This window comes from Haematobia irritans, chromosome 4, assembly GCF_050003625.1.
Source record: "Haematobia irritans isolate KBUSLIRL chromosome 4, ASM5000362v1, whole genome shotgun sequence".
Lineage (NCBI taxonomy): Eukaryota > Metazoa > Arthropoda > Insecta > Diptera > Muscidae > Haematobia > Haematobia irritans.
In genome coordinates, this window is record NC_134400.1 from 213,878,089 (window position 1) to 213,896,029 (window position 17,941).

General features: G+C 31.2%; 1 protein-coding gene across 2 annotated transcripts in view; it reads left to right on the forward strand.

The window, feature by feature from the left end:
• Eip74EF (Ecdysone-induced protein E74) overlaps positions 1-17,941 on the forward strand; it is a 303,766-nt gene that overhangs the window by 26,458 nt on the left and 259,367 nt on the right. The window lies entirely within an intron of this gene.

The following is a 17,941-nucleotide window of genomic DNA, read 5'->3' on the forward strand; positions in this document are numbered from 1 at the left end:
TTTTATTTATTTTTTTTGTTTCAAATAGGTTAAAAACAGAGTAAGAATTCAAAAAATGCTACAAATCATTTAAGTTTTGTCGAAAAAAATGCTAAATCCAATCTGAACAAATTGTGAATTTTTGAAAATATTTGAGGTCAAACGTTTCCGACAAGCGTTAGAATCCATTAAAAATTAAAAAAAAAAATTATTTGACAAAATATCGCAGAATTTTTTAATTGACATCCAAAACATTGAATTCGGATCACACCTAAAGAAGTGATGCAAATTCAGTGCAAAGGCTGTTGAAATGGAGGACTTCCATCCTATGACAAGCCCATGTTAAATTCATCGCTTCTGCGTCAATTTTGCACCACTTCCGGATCCAAAAAGGACATTTTCATTACTTTTTTGGCGATGCTTTTTTTGTTGGGTAGTGTATGGTTAAAAAATTTCATGATTTGGCGCTAATGATTTTTTCCTCAGTGTGAGTTTTTGTTTTTTAATTTGTATTTAAATTTTAGGCCTGTGTAAATTTGATTATTTTTTCTTCTATTGAAAACTAATTTGTTTGCGTTTTGGTGATTTGTAAAATTAATATTCAAGATGAAGTGAATTTAAAGGTTTAAAATTGTCTGTCGATTTTTTTTTGATTATTTTTTCTTCTATTGAAAGCTAATTTGTATGAACTGTAAAATTTATTTCAAGATATTGAACATTTGGGCTGCCCCATATATCCAGAGAAGGAATATAATCAACCAAACCTATTTCAAGAGCAAAATGTTATTTTTTCACGTTGGACATGTAACATGTTTGTCACAATAATGTTGTGCTATCGAAAATTATGTATGTGATTTCGGCAACCATGTATATGATTGCTGAGAAAACAACATTTTTGCGATAAAAATATTCCATGTTCACCGTCCATAAATAACATTTTGCTTTTGAAACACGTTTGGGATGATCATATTCCTTATCGGCGTTTAGGATTAGATAAAAACAAGTATACTAAGAAATTTAGTGGGATCCAAAGATTTTGACATTTCCATTTTGGTATTGCAAAATATGACAGTTTCTAGGATGTTTATATCTTAAAATATGGGCTCTATATTAATTAAATGAAATTTCTTGAATTTCCGTACTCTTTTATTCACGTACAAATTCCAGTTTTAAAATCAAACACTTCAATGGAAAAAATGCTTTCTTTTTTTAAATTTTAACCAAAATCCTCAAAATAAGTCTTAGCCTATATATGAAGGGTTGTTTATCGAAGGATTCAATATCTCAATTAATTTAAATATTTTTTCTTTAAATCGAAAATGTTTTCCTTTACTTTAAGGAAACTTGACAGCTATATGACTTTGATGGAGGGACACTAATTTCATAGATTGGAGCCCTACATTTCATTCTTGATTCATTTTTTTTTATTTAATGAAATGTGTCTTTAATTTTTGTGCAAATTACATGTTCTGGAATTTTGGAAAAAACTATTTTTTCGACCTCAATCACGAAATTTATTGATCCAATTAAAAATCTAACTGATAATATACAATCATTGATTTTAATTTCAATTGAAAAATTTGTTGGACCTGTTAAATTTTTAATTGACATTTTTTTAGAATTCAATTAAAATTTTAATTGGAAAAATTTTTACATCAATAATCTAAAATTCTTTGAAAGCCTTACTAAAGCTATCCTATCCTAGAAAATGCATTTTAATAAAATACCACAAACGACTTAGGCAGTTTCTTCGAAAACTTACGATTGATCGATTTCCTACCGGTTATCATATCATGAAGGTTATAATTTTATGGCTCGTCATACGTTGTGAATATGCAAATTTTACTTGAGCATACATTTGGCTTGACAGACTCCTGTACAAAAATAAACAAAAACAAAACGGAATACAGTTAACAGTCGATATTTTAAACACTTCGTGAAACTTCGTTGTAACAGAACAAAAGTTACATGCAAACACAAGTGCACACACACTCAGAGGCACACTCTCCAACAGTAGTGAGTGCACTCATGAGTGTAACAGTGATAGCTAAAAACAACAATAGCTCATTTAACCTACTGTTAGTTTGGCTGCTTTCTTGCTTATGCACGTATGTAACATATATAAGTATGTTTTGGATGTATGTATTAACGAGGTGTCGATTATTGAATTTTATCTAAATTTGTAAATCTCGTTTCAACTTTACGGTACAATTACATATCAAACGACAAGCATTCAGCTGATTTTAACCTTTGTATACTCCTTGGGTCAATTTGACTCAACATTGATTTTAAAACGTAATTTTTATTCCTTTAGTTAATGGATATTTTTTTTTAACTTTTATTTATCCATTACAGGGACGAAATGTATGTTTTTAGAAGATAATAATAAAAATAAAATTTTTCTATAATCCGCTATAATAATTCGCACGTGGAAAGGGCACTTATCTAAGGAGTGTCCAAGGGTGAACACAGAAAAAAATTCTATTGTAAAACTGATGCTAAAATGAACTAATATATATTGAAAAAAAAAATTAGCTTGTTTTAGTTTATTTTTTTGTAAAAAATTTTCCCCCAGCCCAACGATTTTTTCTTAATTCCAAGTAACATATGTCGCAAAAATTTTATGAACTAAATAGCAATAAAATTTCAATGACATACAAATTAGTTCAATTCTAACTAAAACAGTAGAAGTTTTTCGTACACTTCTCAAAAATAGTAAAAAAGTAAAAAAAAGAATTGAAGCGTGGTTAAAATGGGAATGATCTGGCGCCTAAGATTTTTTCATTATTTTTGGTTAATTTTCTCTTTTCAAGAAGATGCATTTCATAAATGGTAATTAAGAAACGAAAAAATATCGGAAAATTTTCGTTAATTTAATGAATCTCAAAATTTGGAATACAATTTAGTTCAATTTTTGCACGAGATAGTTAATTTTTCACATAACATAGTTTACTTTAATGTAAAACCATGTGAAGTTAACATGATGAGTTGAAATGGTAAAATCCCTAACGGAATATACATTTGACAATGCAGAGTTTCTTTACCCATATTAGAGAGTAGGAAAATACAAGAGAACAAAACTGTGAAGTGAAACTGCTTCAGTAGTTGGCAGTCATGAGGAAAGGTTCTCTAATGTCATGTAGTTTTTGTTGGCGTTTCTCTCAAATATCATACAATGTGCGTCAAGGTCACCCAGTTCTGTTCTCGTCGGCTTCACGAACTTAAGGAAACTAAGATTTAGAACCTAGTTTGTAATAACAAATATTTTTTTTTTTATAAATGTATTCATTCTATTAAGTTTTTTTGGCAGATAATTTGAAATTGTAACTGCCGATGTTTCTATAACTAATTTATGGAAGCAGCGCTTCGATCGCAACGCAGATTATACCACATCGACATTTATACGGTTGACATTTGTTGTTTTTGTAGAAGAGAAATTTTCGTCCTCTTGTATTTCCTACTCTCTGTCCCAAAATATTCCCCATTAAGATGTTTGAGTCATTCGCCGTATAGTCTTGACTTGGCAGCGAATGACTTCTTTTTATTCCTGTACGTAATAAAGTGAGAGGTCAACGTTTTTCGACACCTGGAGAAGCGGTTGATGTACGAGTATTCAGAATACAATGTTTTTTTGAAATACCTCAATCAAAGTGGCAAAAGTGCTTCGACAATTGGCTATTTCACAAAAAAAAATCGGATTCAATCACGAAATTAATTGATCCAATTAATTTTTAATTGAAATGTCTTCAATCACGGAAATGATAGTATCAATAAAAAAATTAATTGAAGGTCAATTAAAAAATTAATTGATACTATTTATTTTCGTGATTGATTTCTGTTTCAATTAAAAAAATTGTTGATTCAATTAAATTTTTAATTGAATATTTTTTAAAACTCAATTAAAATCTTAATTGGAAAATTTTTCGTGAATTTTTGTTCTGTGTTTCGATGATTAATATTTATTTCGGTTCTCTAATCAAAATTTTTGAATTTAATTTGAAAAAAAAAAATATTCATTTATAACATTTGAATGACTAAATTATGTAATTGGATCAATTATTTTCTTGATTTCAGATTAAAAAAAAACACACACACACATTTTTTTAATAAAAATAGTAGAAATAGTAGAAAACAAATTTTAATAAAAATAGTAGAAATTTTATAAAACATATATATATATATATATATATATATATATATATATATATATATATATATATATATATATATATATATATATATATATATATATATATATATATATATATATATATATATAAAATTTCAATTGAAAATATCAAAGACCACAATTTAAATTATAGCCAAAAGAATTAAATTAGAAATTTTGAGTTTATTCCATCTTTTCGATTATTAATAGAAAATAATTATAATTCTCTCAAGCTTGAATAATTATAAAATAAAAATAGTAGAAATTTTAAAAAACAAATTTTAATAAAAATAGTAGAAATTTTATAAAACAAATTTTAATAAAATTTCTATTGAAAATATCAAAGACCACAATTTCAATTATAGCCAAAAGAATTAAATTAGAAATTTTGAGTTTATTCCATCTTTTCGATTATTAATAGAAAATAATTATAATACTCTCAAGCTTGAATAATTATTTTATATTTAACAAAAGAATTAAATATAATAAAATGAAATGGAATGAAATAAATGTAACGGAATGAAATGAAGTAGAAAATTAGGTAGAAAGAAACAAACCAGAATAAGATGACAAAAAATTAATGAAAAAAATATATAATTTTAATTTTTATTTAAAAAACCATTTTTGTTAATTTTTTAATCAAAACAAAAATAAATCCACAGTTTACCAATTAATGTACGAAATTATTGAATAGTAAGCTATTGCGAATTATTGTATACTAATTAGGGTTATCATTTGGGATAGATTTTTATAAATCCCGGGATTTGGGATTTCAAAATATTCAATCTCGGGATTTTCCGGGATTTTTTTTTTTTTGGTATCCCGAAATTTTCGTTTGTTTTTAAATATTTTGAGTAATAGCAATCTAAAGCATCAAAAAAGTTTAGTACATTAATCAAATTTGATTTAATTAATTTTCCGGAATTTTTTTTTTTTTTTTGTATCCCGAAATTTTCATTTGTCTTTAAATATTTTGAGTAATAGCAATCTAAAGCATCAAAAAAGTTTAGTACATTAATCAAATTTGATTTAATTAAATTTTATTAACAAAAAAATGGAACAAAAGAATATATGTGTACATTAAAAAGAAATTTCAAATTAACTTAACAAAAAAAAAAAAAAATATTAACAAAAATATAAATTAAAAGCTATTTCATATTGCTTTCGTACGCAACAAAAGATTTTAAGGATTTTTTTATTATACTTCAACGTTTTAAGTAACATCTTCAAAATATCAAGGTATCCAAAGTTTCATCATATATTGCAGATGAAAAACATCTCGCACAGTCGACACTGGTCCCTTAAGGGTTGTTTGTACAGAATGAAGACACCATATTTGAATTTATTACGATAATACAAAATTTATTTATAGAAATTAATAATAAATTAATGAATAAAACGTATTAATAAAAATCCTAAAAAAGCCAGAAATTTAATAAATTTGGATAAATTTTCGGGATCCCGAAAAATACCGGGATTAAAAAAAATTCGGGATTCGGGATAAATCCCATCCCGGTATTAATTCCGAATGACAGCCCTAATACATTATGTTAATTTATTGTAAAATTCTTTACTTTCGCTAATTGCCTTTTATCCTGCAGTATCATTAAGGCGAGCCTATTTTTCTGCTCTCAAAAATTTTTCGCCTGTATTTTCTCTAAATCGAAACTTATTAGTGCATTTTGGTCCCTTTTTCTTACATTTTTGTTTGGGTTTCAATGTAGTATTTCTCATTAATCTGAGACATAATAAATTGACCTATATAAAAGATACAGTCTACTCTCCATACTTTTTTAAGGGATTCCATTGCACTCTCATCCCATCTCATTCCTTAACATGCATAGGACATTCCCAGACATAAAGGGTGATTTGTTAAGAGCTTGATAACTTTTTTTTAAAAAAAAAACGCATAAAATTTGCAAAATCTCATCGGTTCTTTATTTGAAACGTTAGATTGGTCCATGACATTTACTTTTTGAAGATAATTTCATTTAAATGTTGACCGCGGCTGCGTCTTAGGTGGTCCATTCGGAAAGTCCAATTTTGGGCAACTTTTTCGAGCATTTCGGCCGGAATAGCCCGAATTTCTTCGGAAATGTTGTCTTCCAAAGCTGGAATAGTTGCTGGCTTATTTCTGTAGACTTTAGACTTGACGTAGCCCCACAAAAAATAGTCTAAAGGCGTCAAATCGCATGATCTTGGTGGCCAACTTACCGGTCCATTTCTTGAGATGAATTGTTCTCCGAAGTTTTCCCTCAAAATGGCCATAGAATCGCGAGCTGTGTGGCATGTAGCGCCATCTTGTTGAAACCACATGTCAACCAAGTTCAGTTCTTCCATTTTTGGCAACAAAAAGTTTGTTAGCATCGAACGATAGCGATCGCCATTCACCGTAACGTTGCGTCCAACAGCATCTTTGAAAAAATACGGTCCAATGATTCCACCAGCGTACAAACCACACCAAACAGTGCATTTTTCGGGATGCATGGGCAGTTCTTGAACGGCTTCTGGTTGCTCTTCACTCCAAATGCGGCAATTTTGCTTATTTACGTAGCCATTCCACCAGAAATGAGCCTCATCGCTGAACAAAATTTGTCGATAAACACATTTCGAACCGAACACTGATTTTGGTAATAAAATTCAATGATTTGCAAGCGTTGCTCGTTAGTAAGTCTATTCATGATGAAATGTCAAAGCATACTGAGCATCTTTCTCTTTGACACCATGTCTGAAATCCCACGTGATCTGTCAAATACTAATGCATGAAAATCCTAACCTCAAAAGAATCACCCTTTACAACTTATTCATGAATTAAATTTAATGACATAAAAGAAAGGAAACTAAATGGATTAAAATTAAATGAATTAAATTTTAATTATTAGTACAATTAAAATTATAAAAAATCTGTTTTTTTTTTCAAGCTTGGGATCTTTATTTTCAATATTTCGCAATTTGCTTGAATAACTTAACACACTTATTGGAGTCCGAGAAATATCTCTACAACAGAGATGAGTAAAGAGTCTACGCGGCGTTTCGCTCTCACTCCCAAAAACATTCTTTCGGTAAGCAGGAACACAAAATCTATGCCCAAAAAAAAAGCATTATAAAATTTTTCAAATTTCATAGGGTGTGAAAGGGATATTGTAATCAAAATTTGAAGAAACAATTCACATGCTTTCTTCAAAGAGATAATGAAAAATGTTAACTACATTCGGTTTTTGTTAATTTCAAGTAGCGATTAAAGTAAATAAAGAGAGAGATTACATGTACATGCACACAAACACAAATTTTTCTCTGTCCATCCCTGCTTTATAAGTACATTAAGGAAAATTCTTTAGAGATTCCATTACATTGCTATTCCATCTCCTTGTGATACATATGTTACATTGGGCAAACACGCACTCACACACACACCTATTCTAGAGTTAAATTTAATGAAATGAGATAAATGGAAGAAAACTAAATGGATAAAAATTAAGTGAATCAGTTATTAGAAAAATTAAAATCATAAAAGATTTGTTTTTGAGCTTGGGATCTTTAAAGTATTATTTTAATATTTCGCAATTTGCTTGAGTAAAACTCTTAGTCTCTTATTGGAGTCAGAGAAACATCACTGCTCTCTGGTCTGTTCTTTTTACGAGTATTGTAAAGGGTGATACGGTCAAAATTTGGTCAATATAAACTTGACGTATTTCTTTCAATTTTGCATTTAAAAAACCTTAACACCCCTCATTTTGAAGGTGTGTGTGTAGAATGTTGCTCCTATTTTGATTTTGGAATTCACTCTTTAGTTGTCAAAATGCCGTCCAAGCAAGAAGAGCAGCGTATCAAAATTTTGCTCGCGCATCGCGAAAATCCGAGCTACTCGCACGCAAAGCTGGCAAAATCGCTAAAAGTTGTCAAATCAACCGTTACAAACGTAATTAAAGTGTTTGGGGAACGTTTGTCGACAGCCAGGAAGTCTGGATCGGGGGGAAATCAAAAACCGGAAGCCGCTGAGACGACAAAGAGAGTTGCCGGTAGTTTCAAGCAAAACCCTTACCTCTCTCTCCGAGATGCCGCAAATAAGCTGGGTGTATCGTCTACAACCGTGCATCGAGCCAAAAAACGAGCCAGACTATCGACTTACAAGAAGGTAGTGACTCCAAATCGCGATGATAAACAAAATACGACGGCCAAAGCGCGATCCCGGAGGCTGTACACGACGATGCTGACGAAGTTTGACTGCGTGGTAATGGACGACGAAACCTACGTCAAAGCCGACTACAAGCAGCTTCCGGGACAGGAGTTTTATACGGCAAAAGGAAAGGGAAAGGTAGCAGATATTTTCAAGCACATAAAACTGTCAAAGTTCGCAAAGAAATATCTGGTTTGGCAAGCCATCTGTACCTGTGGCTTGAAAAGCAGCATTTTCATAGCTTCCGGGACTGTCAACCAAGAAATTTACGTGAAAGAATGTTTGAATAAACGTCTGCTGCCTTTCCTGAAGAAACACGGTTGTTTCGTACTGTTTTGGCTGGATTTGGCATCTTGACATTACGGTAAAAAGGCCATGGAGTGGTACTCCGCCAACAACGTGCATGTGGTCCCCAAGGACAAGAACCCTCCCAACACGCCAGAGCTCCGCCCAATTGAGAAATACTGGGCTATTGTCAAGCGGAACCTAAAGAAGACCAAAAAACTGCTAAGTACGAGCAGCAGTTCAAGGCAAACTGGCTTTCTGCGGCGAAGAATGTGGACAAGGTGGCTGTACAAAATCTGATGGCAGGTGTCAAGCGTGAGGCCCGGCAATTCGGATTTGGAAAAGCGAAAGCCTAACTGAATATTTTTCCTGAATTTTATACTAATTGAACTTGAAAAAGAAATTTAATTTGATTTTTTAAATAAACGATTACACCGATTTACACGCGTTTTCCCTTGACCAAATTTTGACCGTATCACCCTTTAATAAAGAGAATTTTGTTTGGATAAAAAAAACCCAAAGACTTAAAGTAAAATAAAAGTTAATATAAAAATAGAATAGTTCCTAAAAAAATTATTGATATTTACAATGATTTACTCCCCCCCATTAGCATAGGTTCTTTAAATTGTCCACAATTAATGGTCAATAGATCATATTCATTAGCGTAGCTAGACAATTTTCCTAGGGGGAAAGTAAGATCTATAAAATGATACAAATTTTTCAAATTTTACTGCAAAAATGTTAAATCCATTCTAGAAAATTTTAATATTTTAATAATTTTTGACAATATTCAAATTTTTCAGACAAGCGTTATAATGCATTAAAAATCATCAAAACTTATAAAAAAAAGTTTATTCAGGAAAATATCACAAAATTTTTTCATTCATCTTATAATAAAGAAACTAACTTGCAATGTAGAAGACAATGTTAAGAAATAAAATTATATATTGCCATCGGAAACTGCGACCACAATGCAAAATCGTAAATAGGTTTTCAAATTCTGGGGGGGGGGGCGGGAGGTCTAAGCCCCCTCCCCAGAGGCCTTCCTACGCTTATGATCATATGGCCTCTGGAAATATTCAAATCCAAACCACTGCTATAATTCATGCTCCACTTTACCTATTGGCTTTGATTTATTTGTCCATGACATTAGAAAATTTTACAATGGAATTTTGGTTTTTCTTTTGATTTAAATGTGGTCCAGTTCCGCTGATTATCAACCCAAAAACAATAAGAAATTAGAATCTTCTAAATTTGTTTAATGTAGTCTAGATCCGCCGGACATCAAGGTGTTAATGAAAAAGGTGAACATGGTGGATTTCACTTTCAATTCCTCTAACCAATGCCAAAGGCCTAGCTAACTGGCTGTGAGTGAGATAACTTAGCGGTATTGGCCATAATAACCCATCAATTTGTATAAAAGTGACAGTTGTAGTGGCCGGTACTTGTAACAGCTCTGACAGTCAGAAGTATGGAAGATGACTCTTCGTCATATCCATGATCATAAGGTCTGTCTTGATACTTAGGTGGTTGGTCGATTGGTTGGTTGGTATTCTTCAACGCCGTCACCATTGTCGTTGCCGTCGTCGTCGTCATCGTCATCATCTTCGTCATTGTTATAGTGTCTGATGTCTGTTAATTGTTATGTGTATCAAGCTCTGTCGAGGTCATTGAAGTTTTGTTTTTAGTTTTTTTTTTTTTTTTGGTGAGTCTCTAAATCAAGGTGAGTCACCTTGGCCTTATTTTCATTTATTTTTTTTTTGTTGTTGGTCTGTTTCTTACTGTCTTCAGAGTCTCAGCGTCTTTTTTTTTGGCTATCAAATTTTTTGTTTTTGTTTTGCTTCGCATATGTGAAGAACACGAGTGAGTGACTGAGTTTCGCTCGCTGAGGGTTTGCGAGTGAGCACGAAGTAACCCAAGTTACGGTGATTGTTTTTGGGATGGGAGTAAGAGTAGATTTTGAATAGCTCTACACGTGACCGATTGGCATGTGGAGACCAAATCGAATGGTGCTTGATGTGAGTCTGTTGCTGTTTGGCCAGGCGCAAATGAGTCGACCACAGCCGTCTGTGATTCTGTTGTGGTTTCTCTGCTCTCAGTTGCTTGGATTTGCTAGCTGGCTGGCTGCTTAACCAACTGGTCTGCTTTACCTATTCAATTTATTTAGCTGGCATTGTGGAAGGTCATGTTTCATTTGTGTGTAGAATTCATTGTTACTACTTTTGGCCATAATAGCTGCTGGTTGTGTGTGTGTGTGTATGAGTGTTTAGCCTAAAGCCCAGACACGAGTGCAACATAAAATTTTATAATAAAAAAAAACTTCACCTATCAGAATTGAATTGAACAAGAAATCATAAAATTCTTGTCAAAAATAAAACGGCTGAATTTTGGGATTTTTTCTTGGTTATAAAATTGGGGCAGAGGAATTTTTATATTTTTTTTTTTTTGGATTTTTAGTTTTAGCTCAGAACAAGAAACCATAAAATTCTTGTCAAAAATAAAACGGCTGAATTTTGGGATTTTTTCTTGGTTATAAAATTGGGGCAGAGGAATTTTTATACTTTTTAGGATTTTTAGTTTTAGCTCAGTTGCCATTGGAGCTCAGGGTGTAAAGGAATACGAGGATAGTTTTTAATGGGTTACTAGCCAGTTTATATATTTTCCAAAATTTAAGGATCATGTCCTCCTCCTAGGATTTAGAGCTTAAATGTTAGTTTCAATCGAACACTTTATTTGTTTGCGGTGGAGATGTATCACTTCTTTATACGAGGTTTGCGCTATAAATAATTAGTGAGTAAAACGTTTCCTTTCATTAATTTTTTTTTTAATTTTTAAATTTAAATTAAAAATGCATTGTTTATCGAACAGACTGAATACGAAAACAAAACAAAAACAATTTAAATTACAAATTTATTTACAATTACAATTCTAACCATTGCACTACGGTGGCTGCCTCTCTCTATCGTAAAGGTGTTGCCAGCAGTCAGTGTTGCCAGGTTAGGGGTTTTCCCCCAAATTTAGGTTTTTTTCACGTTTAGGGGAATTTTTAGGGGTAACATTTATTTAATTTAATTTTTTAATATTTGACACAGTTAAAAAAAAGAAATCCTATTTTAAATTAAATTAGCAGCTCAAAGCATTTTTAGAGTTAAATTTTCATTCAATTATGGGTCTTAAGGAGCCACCGTGGTGGAATGGTTCAGCGCTGGATTATCTCACCTCATTAATGTTGGCGACATATCAGAGTTTTTCAAAACTTCTCTAAGTGGTTTCACTACAATGTGGGAGGCCGTTCGGACTCGGCTATAAAAAAGAGGTCCCTTGTCATTGAGCTTGACATGGATTCGGGCAGCACTCAGTGATAAGAAGTTCACCATTGTGGTATCACAGTGGACTGAATAGTCTAAGTGAGCCTGATACATCGGGCTGCCACCTAACCTATGGGTCTCATAATTTAACACCTACAATTTGTAGACTGCAACGGCAAATGATTTAAAATTTTAATAATCTATATATATACTGAATTTCGTTTATTTTTTTTTTACTTTGTAAACCTATTGTTTTAATTAATTTGATTTAAAAGATTTATACATTAAATTATTTTGTTTTATCTGCTTTTTAAATTGATATTGTATTATTGTATAGTTTTATTCAATTAAATTTTTAAAATGTATCACTACAGGATTTTTTCACGAAATTGGGGAACCCATTTTGTACTTTTTACATTCTTAAATTTTTGGGGGTTTTCGAAAAAACTCTAGACCAATTTAGGGTTTTTTTTTCTTATGATTTGGGGGGAAGATTCAATAATCACCTGGGAACACTGCCAGCAGTTCACGTAACAGTTTGATTGTTATTGTTAACATCGTGGTGATCATCAAATTGTAAGACTATGTCGAATCCAACGGATAATGCAGTGGCTTAAGGCAGCACAAAGAAACGCTTTACGCTTTCTGGAGATAGTTTCTCCAGAAGATAAAAAAGAAAAGGAAGAAAAAAAGGTGGCGGATCATGTCTGAGCACGGTTGCCACTCCTGCCAAAAATAATCTACCAAGATTTGGAGAAAATTTTACCAAAAATCTACCAAAATTAAAAAGTCTTATTTGAAGTTTTTTTTTTTAACAAATGTTTTTATTATTTTATTTTATTCTATTTTATATTATGATCTCTTCTAATATATATAGAAGAGATCATACTTCTATTAGAGACAATGTTTTGAATTGTAAATGTGTCGAATTTTAACTGTTTTGAAGATTTTAGCTTGCATCAACAAGGGATAGTATGAATTAACACGAATTTTTAAAGAATTCGTGTTTGTTCATAGAATTTAAAATTTATTCAACATTTTGTCAAAATTTTATTTCTTTTAAACATTTAGTTAAAATTTTATTTCTTTAGAAAATTTTTTAAAAAAATTTATTTCTACAGCAAATTTTGTCCAAATTTTATTGCTATAGCAAATTTAGTTAAAATTTTATTTCTATAGGAAATTTTGTCAACATTTTATTTCTAAGGACAATTTTGTAAAAAATTTATTTTTTATGTCATAATCTCGGCTATAGATCTATAAATTAAACTTGAAATTATTGGTTTCTTGTTTTTTTTATTTTCCGATATTTCGGTTGACTTCGTCAGAACCGTTTTCAAGGATTTTCTCCGTGAATTGCCGTTAAAAACAACACCAGGACATTAAATATTCCCGGTTTTAACGACGCTTTGTGTAAATCTCAAAATGTGGAGCACAATTTAGTTCAATTTGTGCACGAGGTAGCTTATTCTTGCTATAAAACAGTTTACTTTTTTTCTGTGTGTATTCCAATTTTATACTGAGTATTCTGAATTTTCGATTCCCCCTAATTAATAAATATGTTTACCTATTGAATATTGCTACCTAGACCTTTGTATGTTTAAGTCATTGAATTTTATTTTATTGAAGTCAATTCAATTTTCTTGATGAATTCCATTTAGTTTCTTACACTAGAGTGGCTTACCTACATGGGATTTACCCAGCGCCTTAGACTCAAGCTAAACTAAAACAATAACAAAAATAATGAAGACTTGCGATTTTCTTTATATTCGAAATTCGACCTGTTTTATACCATATTTCTCTATTTTCAAAACTTCATTTGCATATATGCATATTTAGATTGTGTTCCCAAAACTAGCCATAGAAGAAGGAGAATGCAAAGAAATATGTGCGCATATATGAATAAAACAAATACACGTACACACTCACAAGCATTGATTTGATTTAGCTTTGGTAGGCCAAAGTAACATTAATCGATAGTGAAATACATCATCACACAACAGGTGATAGAAGATAACAAAGAAGAGCAATCATAGACCAACAACAACAACATAGAAACAAAAACAAAAAGGCCTACTCTTTATTATACCAGTCATTATGCCTTCGTAGGGTACATTGGTAAAGCGATTTTTCTGAGTACTCTTCTCTCATTTACTCAATTGGGACTCACCATTGTTGTTTTATTTTTCTGTTTTCATTATAGCCCTATAATAGCCACCACTGCTGGTGCTATGAACTGCATTGTTACTATTGTTGTTGTATAACATTTGAATTGTACTTGAAATCATATAAATCACAATAACAACAATCATTTACACACGCATATATAGACAATAGTTCTCATTATGATTATTAAGCAACTCTAAATACAAAGGAGCACACAATTTGGTCAAGCTCTTGAAATTTTAAAATAATCTATATGCAAACTTTGTGATATTTAAAATGTTTAATGGTAAAGGAAGGGGAGGGGTGTTATCTATGCTATGTATGCTGTTTGTTTGAAATAATCAAGATTAATCAATGAGATGCACCAACTCTTCAAACATTTCTTCAGTCAATCAAGCATTTTCCTCTAGTTTTTACTAAAGGCTTCTGCTTTGCTACGTTCAACAATTTTTAATATAGTTTTAATTAATTATAGAATTCAAGGCTTGTTACTCTGTATATACACACTCACAAAAAATCGCTTCTGTAACATATACTCCCAAACATATTTTGCTTCAAGCATATACATTTTTGGCTATTGCCCAAACATTTATATGTTTGATCTCTTCCATATATAATATGTTTGGTCTAAACAATATATGTTTGGGTAGTCAATTTCCAAACACTTTGTATTTTTGCATCCAAATTCAATAATGTTGTCTTCCAAAAAACAATATTTTATTATGTGAACATATAATATGTTTGGAAGCATTTTGCACCCAAAAGGATCAAAGAAGTAGCTGATCAATTGCCCAAGGAAAAATAAAATGTTAATTTTGTAATAACAAGCAACAACCACCAACTTAATTCAATAACGCTCCCTGTTAAATAGCGCTCCAAGCTACTAAACACATGTATGTTTATAGGCTATTTCTAAATTAATATATGTTTGCATCCAAGCATATTATATTTACAAACATTTTATGTCCCAAACATAATATGTTCTAACATATTAACATATATGTCCCAAACATGTTATGCGTTTATGAACATTATATGCTTGCACTCAAAAATATTGTGTTTAAAAATTTGTTTTCCAAACATATTATGTTTATAGCCAAACATATGAAAAACAGTCTTTTTCATCCGTGTAAAGATTGGACTAGTTTACAAAGTATATTTATTAAATAAATATCAAATATTTGTAAAAAATCTATATTTACAAAGATTTTCTACCGGAAATTAAGTTAAAAAAATTGTAGATAATTTTTAAAAATTTGTACCGAATACTCTTAGCTTAACCCTAGACAGTCATCTTTCGTCAAAATGACAAATTTAATTATACTAATTCAAATGATAAATTTAATTATACTAATTCAACCAAATTATGAATTTTTGGTTTTTATTAATTTAAAATAAACTGTAAAGTAAATAAAATGTTGGTTTTAATTTTTGTCCACGATGAAGTTAATAGAGCCTTTAAATAGACCGTAGTCAAAATGACGAAGGATGACGTCAGTGTATAAAAAATAAGGATGACTTTCCAGGGTTAATTGGAGTGGGAGAATATTTTACTTGTAAAAGAAAATGTATTTCACTAATTGAACCATGACACAAATAAGTTTATAATTTTTGTCAAATTGAAGAAAATTTATTAAAAATGTTAATGTTTTCTGTTGCTTAAGAAAATTTCATATTTTGAAGAAAAAAATTGGAGTTAACAAACGTTAAAATGTCTTTAGCGCTATGGGGAGCCACCGTGGTGCAATGGTTAGCATGCCCGCCTTGCATACACAAGGTCGTGGGTTCGATTCCTGCTTCGACCGAACACCAAAAAGTTTTTCAGCGGTGGATTATCCCACCTCAGTAATGCTGGTGACATTTCTGAGGTTTTCAAAGCTTCTCTAAGTGGTTTCACTGCAATGTGGAACGCCGTTCGGACTCGGCTATAAAAAGGAGGTCCCTTGTCATTGAGCTTAACATGGAATCGGGCAGCACTCCGTGATAAGAGAGAAGTTCACCAATGTGGTATCACAATGGACTGAATAGTCTATGTGAGCCTGATACATCGGGCTGCCACCTAATCTAACCTAACCTAGCGCTATATGAAGTTCAATACAGACATAATTTAAGGAAAATCTACCCATATAAGAAATACTTTTGAAAACAAATTAAGTAAACTTCACCCATTTTAGGAAAATATAAACCCTTTTCAAATTTAGTAAAATTGTGCATTTCATTTGCATACAACTTTTTTCCCATTGTTAGTTCACGTCTTTGAAGTAAAAAAAATTATTAAAATAAGGAATTTTTTTCAAAAGATAAAAATATATAGATAATTAAAAAATATAAAAATATAATACAACACCCACATTGAATCATCTCACCTCGCCAGATCTACACAAAAGATAATGGAAATTTGTAAGGTATCTTAAAACTTCCTAACACCGTCTTCTAAATAGCAATGTGGTATATATTAAACTAAAAGAGGCCGATTAAATACGTACACAATTAAGTTTGACAAAATTTTCTAAAGAAATAATAGAAATAAAATTTTGACAAAATACAATTTTGACATTTTGTATAGAAGTAAAATTTGGACAAAATATTCTATAGATATAAAATTATAATAAAATTTTCTATAGAAATGAAATTTTGTCAAAATTTTCTATAGAAATAAAATTTTGACAACATTTTCTATAGAAATAAAATTTGACAACATTTTCTATAGGAATAAAATTTTGACAAAATTTTCCATAAAAATAAAATTTTGACAAAATGTTCTATAAAAATAATTTTGGTAGATTATTTTTGGCTCGAGTGGCAACCACGATTATGAACCGATATGGACCAATTTTTGTGTGATTGAGCATCGGCTATATATAACTATAGACCTATATGGACCAATTTTGACATGGTTATTTGCGGCCATATACTAAAACACAACGTTGCAAATTTCAACCGGATCGGATGTATTTTGCTCCTACAAGAGGCTCCGGAGATCATATCTGGGGAACGATTTATATGGGGGCTATATATAATTATGGACCGATATGGACCAATTCTTGCGTGTTTGTTAGAGACGATATGGGCCAATTTTTGCATGGTTGTTAGATACCATATAACACCACGTACCAAATTTCAACCGAATCGGATGAATTTTGCTCCTCCAAGAGGTTACAGAGGTCAAATCTGGGTATCGATTTATATGGGGGCTATATATATGTTAATTATGGACCGATATGGACCAATTCGTGCATGTTTGTTAGAGACCATATACTAACACCACGTACCAAATTTCAACCGGATCGGATAGATTTTGCTCCTGCAAGAGGCGCCGAAGGTCAAATCCGGGGATCGGTTTATATGGGGGCTATATATAATTATGGACCGATATGGACCAATTTTTGCATGGTTGTTAGATACCATATACTAACACCACGTACCAAATTTCAATTGGATTGGATGAAATTTGCTGCTCTTAGAGGATCCGCAAACCAAATCTGGGGATCGGTTTATATGGGGGCTATATATAATTATGGACCGATATGGACCAATTTTTGCATGGTTGTTAGATACCATATACTAACACCACATACCAAATTTCAACCGGATCGGATGAATTTTGCTCCTCTAAGAGGCTCCGGAGTTGGAGTGGGAGAGAGAGACAACACCCTGAGAATATTTTAGTTCTAAATTAGTTTTTCTCTAAATGGTAAAATTTTGGTATTTAAACACTTTTTTGTAATTTAATGGAAAAAATAATTTCCCGAAAAATAGGAAAAACATTGAGATAATTAAAAAAAAAATACAATTATAAAATCACATTGGACTGAATAGTCTAAGTGAGTCTAAATAACTTTCTGCCACTATACCTAA